General features: G+C 40.9%; 1 pseudogene; it reads right to left on the bottom strand.

Annotated features, from left to right (window-relative positions):
* Positions 1 to 4,249: 4,249 nt before the first annotated feature.
* On the bottom strand, positions 4,250 to 4,427 carry LOC129644862 (40S ribosomal protein S29-like; annotated as a pseudogene).
* Between the last annotated feature and the right edge of the window lie 4,983 nt (positions 4,428 to 9,410).

Below are 9,410 nucleotides of genomic sequence, written 5' to 3'. Positions count from 1 at the left end.
GAAGATTTTTCAATGTGAAAAAAATAACTGAGTTTTCGGAAATACCATTGTGAATGAATATATTTAGCTTTAATGTACTATTTTTAAATTATCTGAGAAGCAAAACATGCTTTTCAGGTAGCAGTGCTGTAGACCTGCAGTCCTGCTGAATACAATGAGAAGAGCCAGATAAAAGTATAAAATTTTCTACTTAAAAACATCAGAAAGCTACTGAAAAATGAGGACTAAGTTAGGGGCTAAGATTCTAGAGAGGGGAGACCTGAGAGGTGAACTGATGTTTGCAACCCCTCTTCCACTTGTATCGTGTGCCTATTCTGAATGCAGAATGGTAATGAGGACTTCAGCTGGTGAACAGGTCTGCTCTCTGGCAGAACTCTTGGCCAGCTCATGAAGCTGGAGTTTTTAGAGACTTGAAGGTGATCAAACACAAGTTCCACTTTCTCATCAAGATAACTACAGTTTTGAAACTGTTAAGAGCAGAGGCTAAAAGGCTGAAAACCTTTGAAAAGCAGAGAGGAGTTGTCATCAGGCTCATGCTGCAGATGAGACAAGAACAGAATTCAGGACCTACCAGGGGAAGGAAGCTTGTTGAACACACCAGAAGCCTCAGCTGAAAGCCCCCCAGCACAGAGGTCTGCAAACTAAATCCCAGGAGCCAAATCTGCACTCTGCGATACTTGTAGGACCTGTGAATGGCTTTAAACAGACTCTTAGAGGGACTTAACTAGTGGTCCAGAGGCTAAGACTCCATGTTCCCAATGCAGGGCGCCTGGGTTTGATCCCTGGTCAGGGGACTAGATCCTGCATGCTGCAACTAAGAGTTCACATACCACAACTGAAACATATCACATGCTGAAACAAAGTTCCAAGAGCCTGTGTGCTACAACCAAGACCTGGCGTAGCCAAATAAAGAAAAATAAATACTTAAACTAAATAGCTCTTAGATTCCTTAGTTCACATATAAGGAACTGAACTGTGAGAGTAGTAATTTGTGCATGAATTTTGGACCACCAAAAGAAGGGGTGTGTGGTGCAGGAGGGAAGAAACTAATGTCCTTCTTAACTTGATCTCTACCTGTATGACCTTAGGCAAGCTACTTAATCTCTCTTAATTTGTAAACAGGAATCAATGTAACCAAGAGTTGCAATGGAGAATTAAGGGAAGTAATAGAGCACCTGGCACAGGCCCTGACTCCACAAAGAACCTTAAATGATAGTGTCTGTCCTGGCTCTCCTCCAGTCTCACTACTCCATCTAACCCCACTTTGGGGAGAGTCACTTATCCAGTGACTCTGTACTGTAAGTGCCCGTGTATAGCATCCAGTAAAGTGCAGCTGCCTTCTGTCTACTCACGAACACGACTCACCTCTCGCCTACCAGATATATTTTTAGCTCTGTGTCACAAGAGACCCCTGACCATGAGTTTCCCTGTGTTACAGCTCCCAGATCACAAGTGACTTTAGCCTCAGAGGAAACCATTCCTCAAATATCTTGTGGCTTCTTCAAATTCCTATACAAGTTCTATACATTTGGTATGCATAAAGGTGTGTAAAACTGCAATGGGGAGGTGAGCCTCTACTGTGTTTACCCATAACTTGATTCCTGTGTAAAGATCTTAATAAATAATCATTACTTTAAATTTTGTCTTTTTTTTTTTTTTTAACCCTTCAATGTAAGTTGCCTTGTGGCAGGACTGGGAGCAACATGGACCCTGAATTCAACTGAGAGGACCCTTCCTTCTCTTACTTTACATTTCACTTTACATTTCTCTTCAACTTGGCTTTTGTGGTCCCAGGCTGCTGCACCTAGGCTCTGTCTGTGAAACTAGTTCAATCCAGGTTTTCACTCAGTTGGGGATCATAAATTGAGTTTATCCATCATTTGTGTCATTCCTCTTCATCTCTTAAAACCCATAAAAGGTTTGGGTGTCTGTTTTTTACTGCAGGATTAGAATCCCACTGTCTGGTCAGTTTATACTAGACAGATGTAGGTTATACTGGGTTTATTGATCACAGTCCACTGAAAAAGAAAACTGCAATAGGTATTTGAACAGAGTATGCAGTATAGAAAAATGGTTAGACAGGTGTTGGAACAAAAGGGAACACAGATAACCCAAAAATAATCACTGTGAGAAGTGGCTACCACCCTCAAAGCTGGGAAACACATGGGAAGGATTCTGGTTACTAGAATGTAGGTGCTCAGGATGTGTGGGAAAGTGGATCCTGCAGACTTGGTGTTCAGATTTTTGAGAAACATCTCCCAGTTACTGCTGGGGCTCTGAAAGGGTTCTAGAGGGGTTGAAGGCATTTGGAAGCTGGGATCAACTGCCAACACTGAGAGGAACAGCAAAGAAATGTCCCCTTTTCCCTTTCCTCCTAGTACCTCTTTATAGAACTTAATAGGAAGCTTGCTGGTGAAGGAGTCTGGAAAAGGGGTTGGGGGTTTTTTGTTTCTTCAGCCTGGCAGCATGTGGGATCGCTTGGAACCTCACCCACTGGACTGCCAGGGAAGTCCCTGGAAATGGTGTTTTTTATATCCCAGGAGAGTTTGGAATGACAGGCTTGAGAAAACAGGCAGGAGATAAGCAATAAGAGGAGGGAAAACAAGCACAACAGAGTTTTCCCTTAATGGGTTCTGGGACAAAAATGTCTTGAAACCTCTAAAGCAAGAAACTGGAAAGCTATCCTGACAAGATGGAGTAATATGTATGGGAAATGATGCTTAAACACAAATGCCCAGGAGAGGTAAAACCTCATTAAGAATGTATGGAAGTAAACTGGAGAACCTCCCCAAGCACCTGTAGAAAGCCCTGCCAGTTGTTTAGTACCTATTGCTCTGATTATACTTGAGTGTCCCCATCTCAACCAGAACTGATGATGAGAGAGTGAGGTTTCTCTGTGCCACCTGTTATACACAGACTAACAATCACCTGAAGCCACCACTGTCCTGAGTCCCTAAAAGCTTTCTAATTCTCACCCACAGGAATACCAAGAACCCCTCTCTGAAATTTCCTCTACAGAAAATTAAGGCCATCAGACATCATCACTAAATTTCTATAGCTCTTAGGAGGATATCCTAGAAATAATAGAACACCAGGATAAGATTTAAAGGAGGGCATTTTAGTAATTGAAATAGATCATAATGAAGTAACTCTCCAGAGTAATTCTAGACCGCAAAAAAAAAAAAAAAAAAAAAAATTAGATGACAAGAATTATGTAATAATCTTAGCAAGAGGCACTGAAATAATACTAAAGCAATTTGCTTTCAATGTAAGAATCTACTTCCAAAGAGCTTGAAGTGCTATAGTTTATGCAACTGCATTCCAAGTTCACTGACTTGAAAACAGTGTTTAAAAATCTCAAGATCTCAAAAATGATTCTGTTTGGAAAAGCACATTGTAAACAAAAAATGTACTTGATTCTATTGGAAAATGCTTAGAAAACTTACATTTAAAGCTTTTACTTGTATAAAGCTAAAAATTACATGAATTTAGTTTATTTTTAGAAGTTTTTTTTTTTTTTGGTGCTGATAAGTAGGTCACACACCAAAAAGTAGAGAACAGGTCTAATTACCTAAGACTCAGGTCTCTGGTTGGGAAGAAGTGGTCATTTTAATATTGCATAATAACAAAAGCTACCATGGGAGCTGAAACACAATCATGCCTCTTTTGGCTTAAAAAAATAATTCATGCATTACGTATTTTATACTGAAACACTTATTCCAAATTTAGTGGCTTCTTGGGTAGAAGGATAAATTAGAGGCTGGGGTTAACACACACACACACTACTATATATAAAATCGACAAGCAACAAGCTGTATAGCACAGGGAACCCCACTCAATATTTTATAATAAACTATATGGGAAAAGAACTTGAAAAAGAGTATATATATAATACATATATTAAAAATATATATATTGCTGTTCTGTACATCTGAATCTAACACCACATTATAAATCAGCTATACTTAATAAAATTTTTAAAAATACATTTTTAAAAATTAAACAAATTTAGTGGCTTCAACATTAAATTGTCTTTAAATGTCAAAAGTTATTTTGACAGTTTAATTTTACAGAAGGTAGTTTGTGTTTTTCTCCAGAGTCTTGACAGCAGTTACTACAGGAAACATTTATTTTAAGTGAGATTGAGGGGTTTTTTGTTCTTTTTTTTAATTTTTTAAAACGTATTTTATATACAAAGAGCTAGTATTGTTAAGGTTGATGTGCTGGATGATCCATTTAAGGAAGTCACTTAGTCCAACTTAATGAAGCCGATGTCCTTCGCATGCTGGTGGAAACACTGGCAGCACTATCGAGGCCGTATTTCCGGATCAGACCGTGCTGGTTTGAGCAGACCCGCAAGAGCGAGCACCCTGGCCGAATTTTCTCGGATGGCTCCAGTGGAGCTGCTGGTGACCCATGTTGCTTTCTCGGCTGCAAGGAGGCAAAAGGGAGGGGTTTTTTTCCCTCAGTGTTCCAAGACCATTTGTATTTATTTTCTGTTTGCATTTTTTGCTTATTTTTCTATTGGTTTGTTAGACTTTCTTCTCAATTCCTATGGGCTCTTAATGTAGTTAGGAAGATTGACGTTTTCGTAGTAATTAGTTACAAAAAATTTCCCTATAGAAATGAGTCCCCCCACACAGGTAGGAAAAGATTGATTCTTTGATAGTCATGGTAATAAGTAACCACCAGAACCGGTTATAAAGCTGTCTAATCAATCAATGACAGTTTGGTTCATTGAATACATATCTGAAAACCAACCAATCAGTAACAGCCTCATGCTTTGAAAGTCAGCTTTAATCATCAGTGGTCTCAGGCCAGTAAACACTTCCTGCTCAGACATCATCACACTTCCCTATTTGCTTCGAGCAAAGCTGATCACTTGACCACCGTGGCACAGGTATGTACTAACCATGGGACTGCCAGAGAATTCCCAGGTCTTGTATTTTGACACCAGTTTGCCGTTTATCATTTGACTTTAATTATAAGGCTTTTTTTTTTTTTTTTTTTTGCCATGCTAAAGTTTTTGACTTTCAGATAGTTTTATTTTTCAGACATTTGAAAAAGTGGATTGATTTTTTTTGTTGTTAAAAGAATTTTCTTCACGCTATAAAAGTTACCTTTTCCCCTCAATACATGTATATTTTATATGGTTTTCATTTTTTAAGTTCAATATTTAACTCATTTGATGTTTAACCTGGTGTAGGGAGTAAGTATTGTCCAACTTTATTATTTTTTTTCACTCTCTATTCAACTTCTCCAACACCATATTTTAAAAACCCATTATTGCCCCTAATCTGAGAACCTACTTATAAGCTAAAGTTCCATACACATTAGAGTCTATATCCGGATTTCCTGTTTTGTTCCACAGGCATGCTATCCACTCATGCCTTGATAGCACATTATTTTAGTCACTGAAGTTTTATGATAGAGTAAGGTACCTCCCATGGCTCTTTTTTTCTCTCACAATATTCCAGCTACTCTTATTTTTCCATATCAACTCTAGAATCTCATTGTTTCTGGCAGTCTCTTACTCCTTTCACTTCCTTCCTTTCCTGCCTCACCAGCAGCTGCTACCAAGAAATACTGCCTCTGCTTTCTAAAGGGATTCCCTCTCTTAATTCTGCCACCACTAAGCCTATGTAATTTTTTGACCTTTCCTCTCCACCTTCCTCTGCCACCCCCTCCAACGCTCTTGCCTTTGCCCTTCTTTATTTGTCCTGGGATCCACTCACAGGGCTTCCAACTCAGAATGGGCCCTCACCTTCTACAACTGAACACTTGCTGATGTTTTTCTGGGATCGGCTACTTCTGGGACCCCTTGGTACTTCTCATTCTTCCCCTTTGCACCTTTTTTACTTCCCAGGTTGATTATTCTGGTAAAAAAAAAAAAAAAAAAGTGTTTGAGGCCATGCCTCACATGGCAGGGGACTGTGAATGGGCTCCCTCTCTCCAAAACCAGGAGCTGAGGGCACCCTCCCTCCAAAAACCAGCAAAAATTCTCAAGTTCTCTGTACCACAGCTGCAAGGAACTGAAAGCTGCCAACAACCACGCAAGCAGGGGAGTGGATCCTTCCCCCAGTGGAGCCTCCAAACGAGAATTAGCCCTGGCCAACACATTGACTGCAGCCTGGTGAGACCCTAGCAGAAAACACAGCCATGCCCAAGCTCCTGGCTGAGATAATATAGATGTGTCATATCAAGACACTAGGGTTATGTTATTACGCATCAGGTTAATTAATATGGGTCCTATGGCACGGGCTGCAGAGAAGGCAATGGCACCCCACTCCAGTACTCTTGCCTGGAGAATCCCATGGATGGAGGAGCTTGGTGGGCTGCAGTCCATGGGGTCCCTAAGAGTTGGACACAACTGAGCGACTTCACTTTCACGCATTGGAGAAGGCAATGGCAACCTACTCCAGTATTCTTGCCTGGAGAATCCCAGGGTCGGGGGAGCCTGGTGGGCTGCCGTCTCTGGGGTTGCAGAGTCGGACATGACTGAAGCGACTTAGCAGCAGCAGCAGCAGCAGCATGGCATGGACTGAGGAACTGCTGAGCTTGAAATGATCCTTCCTCTACATTCACCACCCTCAAAACAAGAAGTCTTGCTACTTTAGACTCACTAAGCAGTATAACATGTATCTTTTGATGATCCTTTTTTTCACCCTTGTCCTGGGAATGCCCCAGGAGGACTGTAAGCTGTAAGGACTAAACCCGGGGGCTCCCTGGGCCTCTGATGCCTAGTTGAATCATGCCGAGGGGAGCCCTAGCAAGAAATCAGAGAAGGGAGAGTATGACTGAACCATACATCTCCTTGACTGCTCTGCAGGATCGCCACAGTTTGGCGGGCTATGCCTCTGCGAGGGCATACCCTCCACAGCGTCTCCCTCGCACCAGAGCCTCTCCTCCTGGGCTCTGGTGGCTGCTTCCTCCTTCCTGCCCCTCGAATGGAGTGGGAACAGCTGTCTGGCGCTGCTACATGGAGCCATCTTGTGCCTTCCCTACACGCCTTTGTAATAATCCCTCTTCTCAAATCATCCAGTGTAATTGGCCATCTATTTCTTGCCAGGCCACTGACTGGTACTGTTAGCTACACTAGGAAACATACCAGATATTAAAAGTCATGTAAATGTTCAAGTATCTTGAAAACTCATTAAACAGTACTCCTAAAATGGATACACTATTCTTGCATGTAAATTATACCTCAGTAGATTTTTTAAAAATTAGCCCATGAAATGGACCCGTGCCCACTGGTTCCCATGGCTCTCTGTATGATCCTTTGCATATTTCCCATGACACAAGGGACCCCTACCTACATGCTCCCCTGTGACTCAGGAGATCCCTGAACCACAGAGAAAAGTAGTTAACAGAGGGGAAAAAATAAATCATTCATGGCTTGCTCAAGTTGTTACGCTAGCTTCAAATATTTGTTCTAAATAAAGATGTATATATGTGTGTGAGTATACATATACATATATAATTTTTAGTTGGAGTATAGTTGATTTACAATGGTGTGTTAGTTTCAGGTGTATAGCAAAGTGATTTAGTTATACACACACACATATATATATATATATATTCTTTTTAAAATAGACCTTAGGAAAAGGTAAATTTTTTAAAGTTTGTAATCTGAAAGTACTAAGAGAACTGAACCTCAGCTGTACATGTGCTTCTCTATTTCTTCTTCCTGACTGCAGATCTTAGGAAATGACAGTTTTACTTTAAGTTTGGAGACTGGTCATCTGTTTCCTTTGCCTGCTAAGTCGCTTCGGTCATGTCTGACTCTTTGCAACCCTATGGACCGTAGCCTGCCAGGCTCCTCTGTCCATGGGATTCTCAAGGTAAGAAGACTGGAGTGGGTTGCCATTGCCTTCTCCAGGGGATCTTCCCGACCCAGGGATCTAATCTGCATCTTTTACGTCTCTTGCGTTGGCAGGCAGGTTCTTTATCAGTAGCACCACCTATTTCCTCTACTCTCTATAAACTCTCATTTTAGCTATTTTCAATCAGTAGTTAGGAGAAAAAGACACCTATTCCTATGCACTGTTATGTAACTACCTACTGTATTCAAAATATTATTTATTAATTTCAGTGACAGATATCCAGGCATTTGAAGAAAAGTTAAAATTCAGACCATTTCTGGAAATGTGTTGAAAAATGACTTTGCCTGGGATGCTACCAACCTGCTTTCCCTCTCAAGCCACTTTCTCCAGAATTTTGGCTTTTCTAAACACCTCTTGCATTTGTGCATCCCTGAGCTCTCATAAATGTCCAGCAGTGCTTACTATGGTAATAGGGCTGTAGCTGAGGAGCCTGCATGAGCAGTATCAGGGAAGAAAGAGACTGCGTGGTCTTTTGTGTTTTATAACTTGGACATTAGACAAAGACTGGGCTATTAATATCACATACATTTTGATATAAATATAAGGATGTTAATTAAATTTAGAAGTTACTAAATTTATCCACCTCCATTCTAAAGAAAGGAAATCAACTTATCATTATGTATATTTTTTAAAGTATTTGTTTGGCTGCACCTGGTCTTAGTTGCAGCATGCGGGAATTACAGACTTCGTTGTGGCATGCGAGTTCTTTGGTTATGGTGTGTGAGCTCTTCGCTGCAGCATGTGGGATCTAGCTCCCTGGCTAGGGATTGAACCCAGGTCCCTGCATTGGGAGTGTGCAGTTTTAGCCCCTGGACCATCAGGGAAGTCCCTCATCACATATTGTTAAAATCCCAATTGCAGGCATCAAATGTCTGGGTTTGGGATTAAGATACTGTTATGAATCACACTCAGGATTCTAATTTATTCTGATATTATTGTTGTTGTTTAGTCACTAGGTCTTGTCTGACTCTTATGCAACCTCATGATGTATAGCCCACCAGGCTCCTCTGTCCATGGGGTTTTCCAGGCAAGATTATGCAGCGGGTTGCCATTTCCTTCTCTAGGAGATCTTTGTGACCCAGGGATCAAACCCGCATCTACTGCATTGGCAGGCAGGTTATTTACCACTGAGTCACCAATGATGCCCATTCTGATACTAGCCTTGGTAAAATATGTGCCAAGAACCTCAAACTATTCAATTTCATTTTAAATTATGCCTTGCTTGGGGAAAACTGTAGGAGCTCCAACTAATTAAAATTGAAATATGACTGCATAAAGGTGTGAGATGATCATGTTCCCAAGAGTTAACATTTACTGAAAACTAATTATGGCCTAGGCAAGTGCACTGGGTGCTGAATATCTCATTTAATCCTTGCACCAGTTCTGCTAAGGAGACACTATTATTGTGCCTATTTTACAGATGAAGGAAACCGAAACTCACAGTATTTGCCCAAGGTCAAATCTTAAGAATGAGGCCAAGTCAGGATTTAAACACAGGACTATTTGACTCTAGAGAACTGAACTCAG

The sequence above is a fragment of the Bubalus kerabau genome, chromosome 2 (assembly GCF_029407905.1).
Source record: "Bubalus kerabau isolate K-KA32 ecotype Philippines breed swamp buffalo chromosome 2, PCC_UOA_SB_1v2, whole genome shotgun sequence".
In the NCBI taxonomy this organism is placed as follows: domain Eukaryota; kingdom Metazoa; phylum Chordata; class Mammalia; order Artiodactyla; family Bovidae; genus Bubalus; species Bubalus kerabau.
The sequence above is the reverse complement of the archived record's forward strand: the minus strand, read 5'-3'. Positions and strand labels throughout refer to the sequence as shown.